Raw genomic sequence first — 19,802 nt, forward strand, 5'->3', positions numbered from 1 at the left:
CGCCGCTTATCAAAAAGAAGTGGGAAAAAGTGGCACCTTTTTAATGCCGCTTCTTCCCGCTTGGGGCATGCAGGCGGCGCGTTCATGACGTCATTCAGGTAAGGGCTGTCTAAAGGCTACACCTTCATGACGTCATGAGCACACCCCTTTTTGTAACCCACCAAAGTTTAGGAAATTGTTTTAGATGGAGCTATGGTCAATTAAACCAAGGACCTTTTTAATCAGGGTTGGATACCTCCCTCCAGATGTTATTGGATTGCAACTCCTATCATCCTTCAGCTATATAATCTAGGGCTAATGGGAGTTGCCTTCAGCCATCCTCCAGAGAGTCACAGATGTTTATCACACTATGCTCTTAAAGAGGTACTATTCCAGTGTGACTCCTCTAGCAGCCTCCTGTTGCATGCTGGGATTGGCAGTTTTAAGGAGCTGAACTTCTCTGCCTGAGAATTCTAAATACCCCTCCTTAAAACTGCCAATCCCAGCATGCAACAGGAGGCAGCTAGAGAAGTCACACTGGAATAGTACCTCTTTAAGAGCTCGTCTGATAAACACCACAGTTGCCCCAGTTGGTTGTACATGTAGAGCATGTGCTCAACTTTTGAGCAGCTTGCCATTCCACAAAAGCACTGTCCATACATGTGAAATTGACTGTAGTCCAGGTCAGGAACCCAGTCCATTGAGTGGTATCTAGTTCATTGTGAGGACCCCAGTGAAAAACAGCTGCTACAAAGAACGGCTTTGACATGAGCTGCCTTTGCCTTTAGATTTTACTGCTGCGTTCTGCTTAATACCTTCACATAATCAATAAGCCATTCCTTTGGTGCAGCTGTGACTCTGTTTCATTTTGACAGATCCTCAAGGCTTAGTTGGTCAGAGTGAATCAGGGTATTAGAATTGTTATAGAAGGGCACTACACCGGTAAGATGCAGTGTGATAGTGCTTGATGCTGCCTATTTAATGGTTACAAATATGGTCTTTCTACCTCTTACCAGCATTGGAAGGACATTTATCAGCCAGGAACAGCAGCAGCAGCAAAAAAAAAAAAAAAAAAGGCTGCCAAATGTGATCTTGACTGCATCTAAACTGCAGAAATAATGCAATTTGACAATGTTTTAATTGTTATGGCTCAGTGCTATGGAATTGTGAGATCTAGTTTTATGACATATCTAGCCTTCTCTCAGAGAGTTCTGGCACCACAATAAACTATTAATTCCAGGATTCTGCCTTGGTCCAGGCCTTGGAGGTAGAGAGGAACTGCTGGACCTCTTACCCTTTCCCTCCACCACTCCCTTCTCCTTCTGTGTCATGTCTTTTTAGATTGTAAGCCCGAGGGCAGGGAACCGTCTAAAAAGATTGTATGTACAGCACTGTGTAAATTTACAGCGCTTCATAAATAAAGGTTAATAATAATAATAAAGTTAAAGTATTGTCAAACTGCAGTGCAGATGCAGCTCTTGTTGTCATAAACAGCCTCAATTTTCTATCTCAGGTAGTTTTCTATAATTTTGAGCATCCATCTGTAAAATCAAAGATGAGTCTAACTAGTCCCCAATAATTGTCAATAAATATTTGCCATCCAATTGGAAATGAAATTTGATTGGACTCCAAGGCCACTGAGTTTCCAGTTATTTTATTTTATTTTTTTATTTTATTTTATTTTATTTAATATGCTGCCTTTCTCTTAAATTGAACCCGAGGCAACTCACAAGAGATAGTATCAAAACAATACAACTTTTTGTAGATTTATGGCACTTTATAAATAAAGTTAATAATAATAATAATAATAATAATAAACTGAAAACACATCAATAAAACAGCTGACAATACAAAATCATTATAAACATGATAAGGGAGTCAGTGTGGTGTAGTGGTTTAGGCACTGGACAATGATTCTGGAGACTAGGTTCGAATCCCTGCTCAGCCATGAAAACCTGGGTAACCTGGAGCAAGTCATGCTCTCTCAGCATCAGGGAAAACCAGTGGCAATTTCCTCTGAACATATCTTTCCTAGAAAACTCGTGATAAGGTCACCATAAGTCAGAAATAACTGGAAGGCACACAACAACAAAAGCTAAAAGTATAAAACTATTTAAAACGTACAAAAGCCAAAGCCTCCTTGGGTACAATTACATTTTAAAAGCCTGTTTGAAAAGAATTTTTTTTTACCTGCCGACAAAAGGAAAGCAGACAACTATTACTGACCACCATTACTCTGGCTCCCTACCATCAGATGACTTTGCATATAATTCAGCATGATTATGCACTATTGTACCAATGCAGTACGCCTTTTCTGTTTTCTCATTGTTTTCTCTCACATCTAGAATCTCCCTTTCTTCATCTTATATCTACATTCCATAACACTGAGCCATGGCAATTAAAATGGTATCAAACTGCCTTATTTGCAGCCTTAGGACACAGGGAAAATTGGGGGTTTAAACAGCAATTATCCCATGAAAATTGCAAGATTGCAATTAACATTTTCACATAATGTTGTGATTAGAGTGCCATTATCCTGGGAATAAACAGGCAATAAACATCAACAAATCAATAACAGAGAAATCCCATGAATGATTTGTTACTGTTTATTGCCTGTTACTCCCCGGTTATTCCCAGGATAATGGCTCTTTAACTGTATGTAGGTGAAAATGTTAATCGCGATTGCATGATTTTCACAGGATAATCACTATATAAACCCCAATTTTCCCCGTGCGATACAGTCCTCGGTCTGTTTGAGTTTTAAAGTACGAAAGTCCCTTCTTCTTCTCAACCTGGTAACCCTGGTCACTAAAAATCTATGGGTTTTGCCATTGAGTAGTGTTTGGCCATTGTACCCTTACTGGGACTAAAACACCTAATGTCGTCTTTTGTGGATCAATGGTGTCACAAATGGTGCCCTCCGTATGTTCATAACTTGGCCCCACTGGGAGAAAGGAGAGCACTTGAATTCTCCATGGGATCAGGAATCGCAAAGGCTGGAGTCCTGAGGGTGTCTTACACATGGATAAGTTCTCCTCCAGAAGTGGTTGAGCAGCCACATTCAGTTGAAGGTAGTGGAAGTGGAGTTGTGTTTGTCATAAAATCATAGAGTTGGAAGAGAGCACAAGATCCATTCAATCCTTCTTTGTGCAGGAATACACAAAGTACCCTCAACAAATGGCCATGCAGCCTCTGTTTAAAAACCTGCAAAGAAGGAGACGCTATCAGACTCTGAGGGAGTGTGTTCCACTATCAAACAGCTTCTTACCATCAGGAAGTTCTTCCTCATGTTTAGATGGTAACTTTTTTCCTGTAGCTTGAATCCACTGCTCCAAGTCCTAGTCTCTGGAGCAGCAGAAAGCAAGATTGCTCTATCCTCAGTATGACATCCCTTCAAATATTTAAACATGGTATCCTGTCACCTCCCCAGACTAAACATACCCAGCTCCTTAACCTGCTCTTCATAGGTAAGTTCTGCTCTTGAAGTGGTTGAGCAACCACATTCAGTGGAAAGTTGTAGAAATGGCGCTTGTACTGTTACCATTTATGGATGTACATGCACAATGAGTTGTGCATTTGATTTGTAATTGAATACGATTGCCATTACAAACAAAGGGTTGCATCACAACAAATAATGCATAACGCCTTGTGTTTATGCCATCTATGTAGGATCTGAGCCATCAAGTCAATATCATACCATAACCTTAAAACACATTAGAATTCTCACTAGGTCAGAAAATTCCCCTCAACTCACACAAGGCAAGTTTTCCCTTTATTTATTTTTTACTGGAGTATGAAGGTTAATAGAGGGGAATATGTCCAATCCAGAGGACCAGGGTCTCTTTTCAGCCTTGACCCATTATAACAAAAATACAACAGGCTGTAAAAGCAGCATCTTCCCGGAAACATGGACACTTGTCAGTAAATATAGAACTCTTGAGTAAACAAGGATCTCGTGGACATAGTAACCAAGTTCATTCACTTCTCCAAGACCACCTGAACATGACTCCAATGGGATTATTATGTTTGGAAGCCTTGAAAAACAGGAGTTTACTGTTGAAATTGGTCTCCATGGCAGCGGGCTGTTGCTTATGTTTTGAAAAGGCCAACCACTTTTCTAACTTTGTAACTCTTCGGCTAAAATATAGAACAGCTGCTTCCTTGAGCGTATGTTGCACATATGGGGGCCCACCAGGGAATAAGCCTACCCTTCGTTGAATTACTTTTAACGCCCTCGCATTTCTATCAAAAACCATCATCTCTGCTGGATGGCAACCATCCATATTTCCCAGCTGTGGGAACACCTGCACAATGCAAACCTAAAACACACACGCACTGCATCTGGTTGTTGGGGGGGTGGAGAGAAGGGGCAAATCCTATTTCATCTGGCCAGCAGAATAAATTATTGCCAGTAGTGAAAGGGGAGAGGGTAAAAAGTCAACTGCTTTTTATATTTAGGCGAAAGCAGATGTTCAATGAGGCTGTTTATTTTGTGCGTATTTTATGTATATGTTAGCAAAAACGAGGATCTTTTAATGAAATGGGAATTTGAGCTGTCCCCTGGCTTAATCCTTGTTAGATTGTTATCCACCCTTCACACACACACTTGAACCACAAGGCCAAGATCCTACAACATCCTTACATAGTATAAATCTACACTACAGGAAAAGAGATTCCACCCAAACATTAGGAAGAACTTCTTGAAGGTAAGAACCGTCCGACAGTGGAATATGCTAACTTGGAATGAGGTGGAGTCTCGTTCTTTGGAAGTTTTTAAACAGAGGCTGGATGGCAAAAGTGTTTTGATGGTGCATTCCTACATGGCACTGGTAGAATTCAAAGATATAGCCATGTTAGTCTGTAGAATCAGTACGTAAAGAGATCTTGTAGCACCTTTGAGACTAACTGGCAGCATGAGCTTTCGTAGACTAAAGTCTACTTCCGCAAATGCATCTGAGGAAGTAGATTTTAGTCTATGAAAGCTCATGCTGCCAACATCTTTATTTCAGTTAGTCTCAAAGATGCTACAAGATCTCTCTATGTACATGGCACTGAGTTGAACTGGATGGCCTTTGTGGTTGTGTGATTCTGTTAAAAACTCATGTAGTTATACAGTTGTCCTGCTCCACAACCCTGCTGTTGAATGCCAACAGTGTTCAGCTAATTGTGTTATCTGCCATTGTGCCTCCTTAGTGTCCCATTATTCAATGGGAAATGCACAGTGGCTAGTTTTGCAATCCTAGTGGAACAAGTGACACATTGAAGGTACTGATAAATAGTTATGCACCACCAAAGAAGGCAAAAGTGCATGGCTGGGATCCAATTGGTCAGTCCCAACTATAGTAGACCCACTGAATCAATTGCTGAATGGTGAGTAAACATATCGGCAAATCTTATTGATTCACTGGCTCTACTTGGGACTATAATTGTGTCTGAGCCCATTTGAAATGGTAAGTTACATATATGGAACTCACTTATGAAACCATGAACTGAACACATCTGTTATACAACAATAAAAAATACACGTGCAAAGAAGTTTACAAGTGAGTGACACCAACAGTCTGGCCTAAGTCCTTTCTAGTGTTAACTGAGGCTGGCTACAAGGAGTTCACAACTCCCATGTTGCAACAGCTCCACCAGCAGCATGTCTGTTTCTGGGTACGATTCTAAGTCCTGGGTTATGACTGACGGGAGAGGTAAACTGCCAGGGAGAATAAACCCTGGTAATGTTACAAGGATAATGTTACAAGGAGTGTCGCATGATACATGCATCAATCACATTTGCACAGATTTTGCCATTCAAATCAAAAACAAAAGACAAATTAAGAATACACACACATTTCATGGCAGCCCGCTCTGAGATTCTAACTAAACAAAACTATGGTATTTTACACAATTGAAAAAGAAGCCATTTTAAAATACATCATCAAAGAAAGTATTGCACCCACCCAAAGCCTTTTTGGCAAAGCCAAAGGATCCTGAAGAAAATAGCCATCACCTGCTGGCAGAATGGCAAAAAAGGAGAAACTAGTCTAGCCCACATCCTGGGAGTAGCCACCCAGAAGGCCCTGTTTTACTGTCTACTAAAGTGAAATAGCTGGGGGCTGCATCTCTTTTTTAGAAACTGGCCCAAGACAAGGATATAACAAAGAAGGTAAGAATACCACCATCTTCTTAACTCTTTAGAAGTAGCTTTTCAATTATTTACTGGCATAATAATTATGTGAATACAGCAATTGATACCTCATTCGTCACCTTTGTCTTATAATACACATCTCCTGATGGCATTCATCTCAGTGGAATGGTAAATCCACAAAGGATTTTATTCTGCATTTAAAAAAAAATAAAAAGTGCCAAAATCTATCCCCCAAATAGGTTAAATACCTTTGACAGTCCCTTTATAATTTGAACTAAAACATGGAATGGATTCACCAGCCCTCATCCTGGGTTGTGCAAAAAGGATAGATGTGAAATTGTACTTTTTTGAACGTTATTTGCTTCCTTTGCAACAGTCATAAAAGGGCTTCTCTCAATTGCATATGCTCAGCATTTCAAATATGAAAACAAGTACATATGTGGCCAAACAACTTCAGGATATGACAAAAGCAATCATGATAGCAGAAGCTGCAGCAGTTTGCTTTTGCCTGACATTCCTGGGAAGGGCAAAATTCAGTTCCCAATTTTTCCTCTCCTCCCTACAGAGTTACTTGAGTGCAAACTACTTTTGCACTTTGAATTTTACAGCAACTGGAGTAAGCTGGGGACAAGGAGCAAAACTGGAAAGAGATGAGGAAAACTGAGACATTTGAAAAGCATCTGAAAATGAAGGACAACAGAAGATTAATTGGGACTATCTCTGCCATATAAGGCCAGTCGGAGGATATGCACTTGATCATGCACTTAGATTATTCCTAAATTATTCCTTCTGTGGAATAATAGATAATAGATAAACAGCAGGAGTGTGGAATATTCTTCTTAAAAGGTTATCCATTTTGTTAAAAAGGTAATCCATCCCAATATTAGTGGCTCTTTCACCTCCTCTTTGGGAGCATTACTCATTGGGCTGGAGGAAAAAATAATGCATCGCATAGTTAGTTATTAGCATATACAATATAATGTATTGCATTGTACTAACCATTCTTTGTCTCATGTGTTCAGTTTTGCTTCTGCAACACTGAACTCACTGTGGATGTAAATATTCAGCCAGTCCCATAGGAAAATGTATGCATATATCAGGTAGCAAAGAGATTCCAGCCTGGAAAAGATGTATGACATCTCTTTAGAACCAGTCCTTAATTTCAGTAAACCCCACCATTAGGCAGAGCAAGACAAGCATCTCAGGCCATGGCTCCACAGGCCAGACTACTCCAGAGCAGGGATATCAGATAATAATACCTATATTTTTCTCCTTACAGAATAGTTGAATGCTCATTGTACTCTGAATGGAGCTGATTGCTGTTATCTGTGGACAGAGGAGTTTATCAGACAAGGGAAATTGGAAGTATAATCCAATGGCAATCCGAATGCAATCATGGGGTTTAACGTTATTGAGTGATAAACTACCACACACAATTTCGGGCAATAGGAAGTCAGTCCGAACGCAATCATGGCATTTCACGTTATTGCGTGATAGACTACCACATGCAATTCTGGGCAATGGCAAGCTATTTTTGGGCAATGGGAAGTCAGTTCGAACGCAATTCGAATTCACATAAATTTGCTGAACTAACTAATTCACGTGAATGCGTTCTGGCCCCACTTTCTTTTCATTTGAAATTAAGAGAAATTCTTCCCGTGTGATAAACTCCAGAGTATTTTGTGCTTTTTTGGGCACATTGTTGTTACTTGGTGGTCCATACTGGGCAATAGGAAAAATGCATTGCTTGCCTGCTGCTAACTATCTTGGAAATCCTCTTGGGAGCCAAGGCAAATTCTTACATGTTCTGACTGCATCTTGCCAGAAGTCCCTGAATCTTTAAATTAATTGCAGAGTCAGAAGCAAACTTGATCAGTGGTACATAGTTTGGGCTTGCCAGCTGAACATCTGGGCATGACTTCCTGGGCCAAAATAATTGCAACTCTGTGACTGTGTGTTTTTATACACCAAATGTTCATACACTCCTCTCCACTGTTCCATATAGGAATTTGGTAAGCGATTACCTCCAAACAGTTTCTATAAATGACTGGAGGCAAGCCTTTCCCCCCTTCCATACCCAGAGCTGGGTTTTGTGTCTCGGCACCCTTATCTTTTAATCCTAACATTTCAAAAGGCTATTTTGTCTCCTGAGATATTTTAGAAAAACAAAAATAATGTAAAGATCTGGCAAAGGGATGGGGTGGGTAAACATGAAGCAACATGCTGAAGGCTTTATTGGGAGGCACTGGCTGTTTTATACTTAACCAAGTCATGAGGATCCAAAATAGTAACATGAAACCTTAATGGGAAAGGAAGAGTTCTTTCTTTGCTCTGGAATGCTTAAGAGGGGGAAAGCCCTAAATTATCCTCTGTAAATCTTTAATCAAAGCACTAAAATGTAGTGGAATTCAGGGAAGTCTATTATGGAGCTAGTAGATGGATTTTTAAAAAAATTAATCCCCCTTCAGAGGATATTTTATAACGCCACCCACAAAGTTTCCTTTTTAACTTCAATGGAGCAATGTTCATATATCTCTGCCAGCAGAGCCAAAAAACTGGAGAGTTAATCCGGGCAATTGCTTGCAATGCCAACATTCTAGTCTGCTCAGAGTGTATAAACAGTAGGAGGAGGAGAGAGGTAAAGTAAGATGCTACTATATTTTTGGATAGGGTTGCCAGATCTCAGGTTGTGGCTTTGAGTCTCCAGTATTCATGGGACATCTCCAGGTGGGAGTTGTTGTTGTTAACTGCCCTCTAGTCAGCCTTGACACATGTTGACTCTGTGAATGAGACATCTCCATTCCTCCCTATCTTCATCCACTCTGCTTAGGTCCTGCAGAGAGCCCTGGCCTCTCTGACTGAGTCTATCCATCTGGCTTGTGGTCTTCCTCTCTTTCTGCTTCTCTCTACCTTGCCTAGCATTATAGTATTTTCTAATGAGCTGTGTCTTCTCATGATGTGGTCAAAGTACGACAGCCTCAGTTTTGCCATCCGTACTTCCAGGGAGAGCTCAGGTTTGAACATTTCTAGGATCTATTTGTTTCTTTTTGGCTATTCACTGTGTCCTCAGCACTTTTCTCCAAAGCCACGTCTCAAACGAGTTTATTCTCTTTTTATCCACTTGCTTCACTGTCCAGCTCTTGCATCGATACCTGGTGATGGGCATACAATGGATTGGACAGTTCTAACTTTAGTGCTCAGTTGCATATCTTTATACTTTAGGATCTTGTCTAGTTCTTTCATGGCTGCCCTTCCCATTCCTAGTCTTATTTTGAGTTCCTGACTGTAGTCTCTGTTCTGATCAGTGTTTGATCCTAGGTATGGAGATTCTTGAACTATTTCAATTTCTTAATTATCTAGGTTGAATTTATGTAGGTCTCCATGGTCATTATTTTTGTTTTCTTTATGTTTAACAGTGATCCCACTTTTGCACTTTCTTCCTTGACCTTCCTTAGTGATTGTTTAAAGTCTGTAATGTTCTCCACTAGTAGTATGGCGTAATCTGCATATCTTAGATTCTTGGGACCCATTCCCTCTACAAAATAAATCATTTTTAGAGTGAAATCAATGAAGCAGTTTAGCACAGAATAGACATCCTTCGAGCCATGATCAAACCTATCCATTTCAGTTTAATCCACTTTGCTTCACATTCAGCAATGGATCGATTCAACATGGAGTCGCCTCACAGGGGTGACCATGCCACAGGAACTGAATCAAATATGCAGCACATTCACACTTGTGCTGAATCAATTCACTTCAAAAGAAGTAGTTAATTTCGCAGTTTAAATGGGTTTTGTGCTGTGCACCCTTAACAAACCACACCAGAAATTCAGCACAAGTGTGAACAAAGGCCATTTAAACCAGTTCAGATGAGTTTGAAAGCTGATGTAGTGGGAATGAGGCCTTGATGTTCCTTCCTCCTATCTTCACTCCTCCTTCTTCTGAGTCTTAACCTGCTCTTTCATATGAAAATACTCCAGTATTGGTGGGAGGAAAGCAAGAAGAACTGTGTGCAAATATCCAGATCAACTATTAAAAACATGTCTTACTACAATTTCCTAGGCTTCATTGATTTCTTGCTACAAATTCCAAAGAGGGTCTCTATTTAGGCGCGCAACAGACCGTCCAAAAAGGACAGTCTCCTGGTGCCCAGCTTAGATCTGTGGGGAAGCCACAGCCTCCAGACTGCAGGACTTCCCCATGGACCAAAAAGAACCTGCAAAAAGTGGGTTCTTCTTGCGGCGCCATTATGACGCCGCAGTGCGCCAATGGTGCACTTGTGACGTCACAACGGTGCCATGACGTGTGGATGCTAGGCGTCCATCATGTAATGATGGTGGCACCCACATGTACAGGCCACCACCATTTTGACACCCCCGTCACAGGCGAGGGGCATCTAGAAGCGTCACCCCTCATACATGACGAGGGCACCCTATCACGCCCATCTGAACCAGGCTTTAGTTAGCTTCTTCCTTCCCTCCTAGTTGTTGGAATGCCAGTGCTCACATTCCACCTTCTCCCTAGAAGCTAGTAGGCTACATTTAAGTGTTTCTCAGCTCATCTCCCTAAGCAAGAAGGAATAGCCTCTTCATTTCACCTTATTCTTTAGCTGAGATTTCAGTCTTCATTTCTAAACAGAAAATAGGTTCTCTACGTGTGGGTTTTGAGGACATGTTATGAACAACTATGGTTGATTTTAAGTGCAGAATACTTAATAATAACACCAGTGGCCACCTGTAGGTCTCAGATTTTTGCCCAGAAATCTCAGGGATTGAAACGATTCTGAAATGGCAACCCCACTTTTAGAAGAAGTACATAGAGGATTGATGTGCAATGAGGGCTTCTCTAGTGCAACAGGGCACCTTATGCAGTGCCCCACTGTGCATTGCTGCAATTCTCTAATATAACTTCCTAGCACATGTGGGACATAGATAAATCACTGTAAAATTGTGCTATACAACCCTAGTGCAGAATCCTGGCCTTTCTCTTCAGTTATTCTTCAGTTTCTCTTCAATTGTATAAACAAATTAATCACTTATTACATACTTAAAGATTAAATAGGGTTTATTCTAGACAGATAACTCCCAAATCCTCTTCAGTAAACCTTAAATACTATGTACTATACTACTAACTGAGGGATGCAGTAGTGTAGTGGGTTGAGCACTGGACTACAACTCTGGAGGCCAGAGTTCAAATCCCTGCTCAGCCTTGGAAACCTGATGGGTGAGCTTGGACAACCATACTCTCACAACCTCAGTAAACTCCCTCTGAACAAATCTTGCCAAGAAAACCCCAGGATAGGCTCACCTTAGGGTCACCAACATGCCATTAAACTTGTTATCCAGATGACTAAAATATTTTTTTAATTGGGATTATCTTGTTTAAATTACTGGAATAATTGGGATTTGTAGATCAGTTTGTTTCTGAGCTAGCTGTATATGTATATACAGTATATGTATGGCAAACGGTTTTGACTCTGCCCTAGTGCCTATGATGCGAGAGACAAAATGGGTGTCTAGTTTCCACAACCTTATTTACTCTAGCCACAAAGCCACTAATTGGATTTAACACATACTGTACATCAAGGGTCCTCTTATCAACGTCACCACCATAGGATTATATGCTGATGACATATGAATTTATGTTTTAGGGATCCTAAAACTGCATCCCCTGATTTACAGTTTATTATCTCATCCTTGGAACCTATATCTGGCTTAAAAGTTAACCAGTCTAAAACACCCTCTACCAGCACTCCCATAGAAATTGAAAATCTTACATGATACATCTATTTTGTTAAGGAAGGGAGATGACCAGGAAACAAGACACCACTGAAGGAGGAAAAGTGAAAATATGTGGTCAACAGACCAAAACTTGAAAAAGTTACTTTTGGATTATATCTTCTAAATTCTCTCATAGCTACCTGTTGGGGAGTTTGGAAGTTTTAGCTCAAAAAAAAAGGAACTTTCCCAAGGTCTGTAATAGAACTGAAAGAGTAAGAGTTTGTGGATGTGGGTGTTTGTGTGGGTGTTCTCCCACTCTGTTGTATTGTTACATGCCTTCAAGTCAGCTCCAACAAATGGCACGCCTAGGATAGGCTTTTCTTGGCAAGGCTTATTCAGAAGAGGTAAGGCTGAGAGAGTGTGGCTTATCCAAGATCATCCAGGGGGTTTCCATGGCAGAATGAACATTGGAATCCTGGTCTCCAACATCCCCTGCTTATACCTGTGGTGAGATTTGGGTGTGTCTGTATAATTTTATGAAATTTGTGTTTGCAGGTGCAGCAAGCTTGTTGGAAACAGCTCAGAAGTAGTGTGGTTTTAGCACATACTAGTATTACATTCCAGTGATATATGGATTTGTTTTGATGTTATATAAATTGGACACGGCTAAAAGAATGTGTCTTAAGGAAATGAAGGAAGCCAGTATGTTCTCCTTGGGCCACTGCCATAGAAACATTTTTAAAGATCTGTCAGCTGTGAAAAGGGCCCACCTTTGTCAGTCGTACATGTGGTTGGAATTCATGAGTAGGGTTTTCTCAGGTAAACTGCAGTGAAGAGCTAGAGAGAGAGAGAGAAAAGAGAAAGGGAAGAGAAGAAAGAAGGGAGGGAGGGAGGGGAATAGGAAAGGAAAGGAAAGGAAAGGAAAGGAAAGGAAAGGAAAGGAAAGAAAGAAAGAAAGAAAGAAAGAAAGAAAGAAAGAAAGAAAGAAAAGAGAAGGGAAGGGAAGGGAAGGGAAGAGAGAAAGAAAGAAAGAAAGAAAGAAAGAAAGAAAGGGGAAAGGAAAGGAAGTAAAGGGAGAAAAGAAAGAGAAAGAGAAAGAGAAAGGGAGGAGGGGAGGGAACGCAAAATGATAACAGCAGCTGAGAAACGAGGTACCAGAAAACTGATTATCCATAATAAATTGTAGTATGTACATCCCATTCATCTGAGTGGTGAGGACACCAAGAATAAAGAGTTTTCCAGGGCAATGATGTCACTAGTGAGTGTGGGAGATATAGACCACACCAGGTGAGACCTCCAGAGGGGGTGACACTCCATCCACATTGCCATCCCAGGAGGTCCATGGAGGACACACCATGAGTTCCCACCCGGGTGACACAAATCCACTGTCAGGTGGGTTCCACTTCCTTGAAATGAGGCATTGGATGTATATGGCATTTTGGTGATCACTGCTTTAAAAGGAACATAGATGGGGCTTCATAATATTAACACTCCAACAGACTTCTCCTATCCCAATAAATATCAAAGGGGGGAGGGGAAATTGCATTCTAAAGGTGACCCCAAAGCTCCATTCTCAATTTGGTCTTTATCTCCACTGTACCTACTTGCATTTCAACATTACCACTCTCTATTAGCATATTTTCCAGTTGTACAGCCCAGGGCTGCTTTCCCTCAGTTAAATTATAGCATTTTCGTTCCACTTTATTGCAATGTAATGTTAAAAAGCGGGGTGATTCATAGGGACTGTCCCTGCCAAATCATGACAGTTGGAGGGCATGTAATGGACTATCTTGGAGGATGTTGGGTTCACCTTCATATGATGTTATTAAACAGAAATTTGATGACCACTGATCAGTGAAGCTTTGGGCCTGAACAGACAGGCCAAAATAAAGCTACTTCGGGTTACTTTGGAGGCATGCTGTTTAAATGACACATGCATCTTTAGAGGCCAGAAGCCGCACCAAACTTTGCTCCAGTTCTTAGTACACTGGTACCCCGGGATACGAATGCGCCGCGTTACGAAATTTCCGGGTTACGAAAAAAATCCATTCAAAAAAACTGTTCCGGGTTACGAAGGTTATTTCGGGTTACGAAAAAATTTTGGTGCTTTTCGGCGCTTTTTCGCACCAAATCGCGGCTTTCGCTATTAGCGCCTATGGGGCTTCGGCTTGCGAATGCTTTTCGGGTTACGAATGGCGCCGCGGAACGAATTAATTTCGTAACCCGAGGGAGCCCTGTACTGGAGCATAGCTTTGGCATGGCTTCCAGCCTCTTAGGACGCATGCATCATTTAAACAGCATACCTCCAAACTGACCCAAAGCAGCAGTTTTCTTGCACTGACAAGTTAGACTAGATGACTTTTGGATGTTGCTTCCAACACTACATTTCTAAGGCCCGGTACACACAGGCGGCAAAACGCCACTCCTCTTGGCTGCGCAGCTGTGCGACACAGCCCTATGATGCTGCTTCTGCAGAAAGACATCTGTACACAGTGCCACAGCTGTTCAACTGTGGCACTTGCCATATGGATGGGCGCACACACACACCTGTGACATCACTAGGGCTGGGCATGTCTGGTCGCCCAGACCTATCAAGCCCTAATATTGTTGCAACGTGCCTGTCTATACTGGGCCAAAAACTCTTTTTGGAGGGGGTTCATCTGAAAAAAGAGAGCTGGAGGGCCATCACACTAATCTCCAGAACTGAAAAGATTACTGGGCTGCTTGCCAAAACTGTTAGCAAGTCCAAGATTATGATTGGGCATGCCTCTGGCAAATCTTATAGTGACAGAAACCACATTCATCAGAACTCTTAGGATAACAAATCCCTGAAAGGGATCCCACAGAGACATCCAGGACAACTCCACAAATATATAACAGATATAAGAATAGACACCTCTCAAAGTAAGATGTCCTTTGATATTGCAAAGAGACATGGTAGCTGCGAAAGAAACACAAAAATTGCTACAGCTGCTCAATCAATATTTCCATATTTTTGTTTTTTAAGAAACCTCCCCCACACAGTTGTCTTATCACATTACAAACAGAATAACCTCAACCAGCCCAACACTGACAGATTCAGATGCCAAATCTAGTTCACAGGCACGTATTGCCAAAGTGTTGCTGCTAATATTTTTACCTAACTTGGATTGGAGCTGCTAAATACTATAAAAGGAAAAGGGCTTGGGGCACTGTCTGGATGATGTGGCTGAGGATATGCCAGGGATCTCCCTGGCACTTGATGGACTGGGAGAAACAATTTCAATAGGCAAGTGTGCTAGGAAATATAGACAGCCTATTATATAAGCTCTGTTATGCAAGCAGTAGACACGTTTGACCAGAGAGTGATGGTTGCATTCAGCTGAAAGTGGAGTTTACACATACAGTGTCATTGTTCATGGTTGAGCACTGAGTGTTGCACTTGCACACTGTATATTGTTGTGCATAAATTGCATAGTTGCACATTGCACCTCAGTACACAATGCACAGTGGTTGTGCGACATTGCAATTCTGCAATGAGATGTTACAGTGCAACAGAGGTGTAACTTTGTATATGTAAAATTGTTCTGCATCTTCATGATATGGGAACTCAACTATGGCCAGCCATGGAGAAAGAAGAAGTCTGCATGGATTAATTTTACTAGGCACCAACTGACTTTCAAAAGCTGGCATCCATTCAGCACATGTTGATTGTTACCTGGCTGCAGGTAATTCCCTTTTCTACAAAGCCACTGACATATGAAGACAGCTCATTTAATCTGGCCAATCTAGATGGAATAATAAACTTTCTAAACTGGCTGGAGAAGTCTGACAGGGGTCCCCCTTACCAAAAATGGATCCTCCAGGGATCCCTGCTAAGGGAGAACTTCAGTCCTGGATATAGCCCTGTTAATAGTTATTTTGCCTTTGAGGGGGCTGTGGTCCCATGGAATAAAGGGATCAGAGACCATTTCACACTACACAGTTATATAAAAATGTTCCATTTTTAACTGCCCTGGCAACATTTGCAGTTGAGAGAGAAAGATATATAATTCTCCAGACAATCTAGAAAGTTTATGATTCTATCTAGATTGGCCACATTAAAGGAATTCTCTCCATTTATCAATAGCTTTGTAGAAGAGGGAATATCTGCAGTTGTTGCTTGCCATGCAGCCAGGTAACAACCAACATGTCCTGAATTTCCCTCTTTTACAACACCATCAAAGGTACAGAAGCCACCTCTCAATTTCACTCTGGCAACCCTCATTCCATGGAGTTTAGCACATGGGAGGAATTTCTCTTAATTTCGAATGAAAAGAAAGTGGGGCCAGAATGCATTCATGTGAATTCACTAATTCAGTGAATTTACATGAATTCGAATTACGTTCGAACTGACTTTCTATTGCCCAAAAATAGCTTGCCATTGCCTGAAATTGTGTGTGGTAGTGTATCACGTAATAACATGAAACGCCATGATTGTGTTTGGACTGACTTCCCATTGCCCAAAATTGTGTGTGGTAGTCTATTACGCAATAACGTTAAAACCCATGATTGCATTCGGATTGCCATTGGATTATACTTCCAATTTCCCTTGTCTGATAAACTCCCATAAAATGCAGTCATGGCAATTAAAATGGAATCATAACATTAAAGCTGTGCAGTGTGAAATGGCCCCGGGGCTCTAAGAGAATTATCAGCACCAAACTGTTAAACGAGCATAATGCCATTCTAATTTTCTCATTTTGTATGCCCATAGCCTCTGTGCAGTAGCCTTACTCACAGCAATCTAGTCAGGGCCAACAAGCCTGTTTTTGAGCAGGGGACTCAACAGTGGCAGGGAGGTTGCTATTAATTTTGTCTACTTGCAGAGAAAGGGCAAATTATTTTTTCCACTGGTTATCATTCAAACATCTTTAAATATGAAGATTCTTACAAGCACACCATGCACATGACAATGCCGCCTGTGTGTTCAATTTAGCTTACTCTCAAGTAAGTGCACCTACGATAGGTTGCAGGCAGCCATTTGGATTCCTGGTAGAGCTCAAAGACAATTGTTGTGTTAATCTTTCATAGTGCTTGATTATTTAATACTCTTCTGATTGACAGAAGAAGTTCAGTTATGAGTTTGTGCATATGGGTGACCCCAAGTTCTTCTGGGACCCACTGCATCCTGCTTACATTATGTGCCTAGTCGCGCAGTGGTTAAAAGCCAGTACTGCAGCAACAACGTTGTGAGTTCAAACCCGCAGGGCTCCAGGTTGACTTAGCCTTCCATCCTTTCGTAGGTCGGTAAAACGAGAACCCAGCTTGTTGGAGGACAATTGGCTGACACATTGTAAACCACTTAGAGAGTGCATAGTTCACTATAAAGCAGTATAAACATGTAAAGTGTTATCACTATTGCTAGTTCTATTGCTACATGATGTAGAACTAAAATCCCAAATCAGGCTTGGACTACTTTCACGATGCCTGCCAGGAAGAGAACAACAAACTGCAAAGCATGTATTCACAGGAGAAGAGAAAAAGGAAACAAAGTCCCACATGGTGTGTGATAGTCCACAAACTTTATTATCTTAAAAAGCCCAACACGTTTTAGCCTTGTCACGAATTGACCTTCTTCTGGGGCCGTTACCAGAAATTTCTGGAGTTGCAGTCTGCACTTTCAACAAAGTGGACTGTCTGAGTATTAGAAGGTTGCCTGCACCTGACTCCCCAACTGCATTGGTTTGCTGAGGGGTTTTGGCAGGTTTTCAACAACAAGGGTGGTTGCCTTTTCACTTGTGATCTCTTCAAAAGGCCAATGCAATTCTGGGCTGCAAAGGGAAATAATAGTGCCACTCTATTCTGCTTTGGTCAGGCCTCACCTAGAATACTGTATCCAGTTTTGGGCACCACAATTCAAAAAGGATGTTGACAAGCTGGAGCATGTCCAAAGGAGGGCCACCAAAATGGTTAAGGGTCTGGAAACCATGCCTTATGAAGAGAGACTTAGGGAGCCGGGAAACTTAGAGACCGGCAAGAGGTGATATGATAGCTCTGTTTAAATATTTTAAGGGGTGTCATATTGAGGATGGAGCAACCTTGTTTTTTGCTGCTCCAGAGAATAGGACACGGAAGAATGGATGCAAGCTACAGGAAAATAGATTGCACCACAACCTTAGGAGGAACTTCCTGACAGTAAGGGCTGTTCGACAGTGGAACACACTCCTTCCTTGGAGAAGAAGGTTTTTAAACAGAGGCTGGATGGCTATCTGTTGGGGGTGCTTTGATTGAGAGTTCCTGCATGGCAGGAGGTTGGACTGGATGGCCTTTGTGTTCTCTTCCAACTCTATGATTCTGTGTATTGAGCCCATCTTTTTTGTTACAAGAATTAACCAGGATTTGGGGGGATATTCCAACTGCACTTGTGCTTTCTAGCTGTTTTTATTATTTTTTAACAGAGGCTTATAAGAAAGTATCTGTAAAGCTCAAGGCTAATACCATGGTTGTGCAGACATCTGTGTCTACTCAGTTTAGGCATCCTGAATGACCTTGTTGTATGCCCACAACAGAAAAAAACACACAGACACTAAGAAACATTAGTAGGAGAGCAGCTCAGATTTACACACTGTAAAGCTCCCCACAAATACTTTTGATAGTGACAAATTCTCAGGCTCTAAAAGACCACCCAGTCTTTGGGTATTATATGTGAAATGACTTTCTGATTTTTCCATTAGCTTGCATAGTGCTGTCTGTTGTATATCCACATGATGTAATATGTGCATATGGTAAAAACACTCATACAGCAACTTAGGCTGTAATAGGATATATGTTGCTTGTTCTCTGAAATGTTTTCATTTAGTACCCATGTTTTTAAATGATCTGCTCAGATTCCCTTTCAAACCTCCAGTGCCATTCAAGTGGATATTTTAAAAAAGGCAGAGATCAGATATTAACTCTTACTTAATACTAAAATACAGTACAAGGGTGGTCAAGTTAGCTTGTTGGAACAGAAATGTCAGAAAGAGTTGTGGCACCTTGAAGTTTAATATTTCTTATGCTGTAAGGCTTTGTAAACTACGGTCACCTTTATGAGATGCAATTTATCTTCAGGCAGGTATGTATCTAAATGGGCGTAGGGGGAAATGTTCTTCTGTGCCTTCAAGTCGTTTTCAACTCTAAGGCAAACCTACTGTGTGGTTTTCTTGGGCCCCATTCAGACTCACCTATTTGCGCTGGATGGAACTGGGCAGATTCGGATTCCCTCCCCCCCCCCCGAATCCCTCTGGAAGCAAGTGGCTACTAGAAATTTACCTCAGTTGGGGTAATTTAACCCTGAATGCCCTTGCAGCTCTTGCGAAGAGTTCACATTTGCAGAATTGGTTTAAAATAAAGGTGCCTTTGCTGTCAATCAAATTCAGTTCCGCTTTCATCAAGGTGACATTTCCTACAGCAATTGGGCAATCAGATGTGTGCTTCCCCCCTCTTTTTTTAAAAAAACAGGTGCCAATATGCGCATATTTTGTCAAATTTAAAAACCTCTGTGTGTGTGTGTGTGTGTGTGTGTGTGTGTGTTTGGGTCACTAAAGATTATGGATCTTCCCCTGCCTCTGTTTTCAACCCTAAAATGCAATCTAATGCCATCTCTGCATCCTCCCTCCTAGCCACCCCAGAATGCCTCATACATATTCAACAACAACAACAACAACAATAATAATAATAAATTTCTCATCCCAAATGACATCTCTGCATCCTTTGCTTTCCCTCAGACACCCCAGAATTCCTTACAGACAGTAGCAAAAGCATTCTGTATCAATTTGCCAAACTGAAAGAGAAACGTTTGTAACATTCGCATTGTGGCATTCGCATATAAAAAATAATTTAGAAAAAAAAGCCTCTTGCAGCACAAGCACACACACATTTTATTCTGAGAGCGAAATGAAAGGGAAGTGTAGCACAAGCAAAGACATTCTATCTATATATGTATCACCCTGTAGCAAAAAACATTC

The sequence above is a fragment of the Sceloporus undulatus genome, chromosome 1, assembly GCF_019175285.1.
Source record: "Sceloporus undulatus isolate JIND9_A2432 ecotype Alabama chromosome 1, SceUnd_v1.1, whole genome shotgun sequence".
Lineage (NCBI taxonomy): Eukaryota > Metazoa > Chordata > Lepidosauria > Squamata > Phrynosomatidae > Sceloporus > Sceloporus undulatus.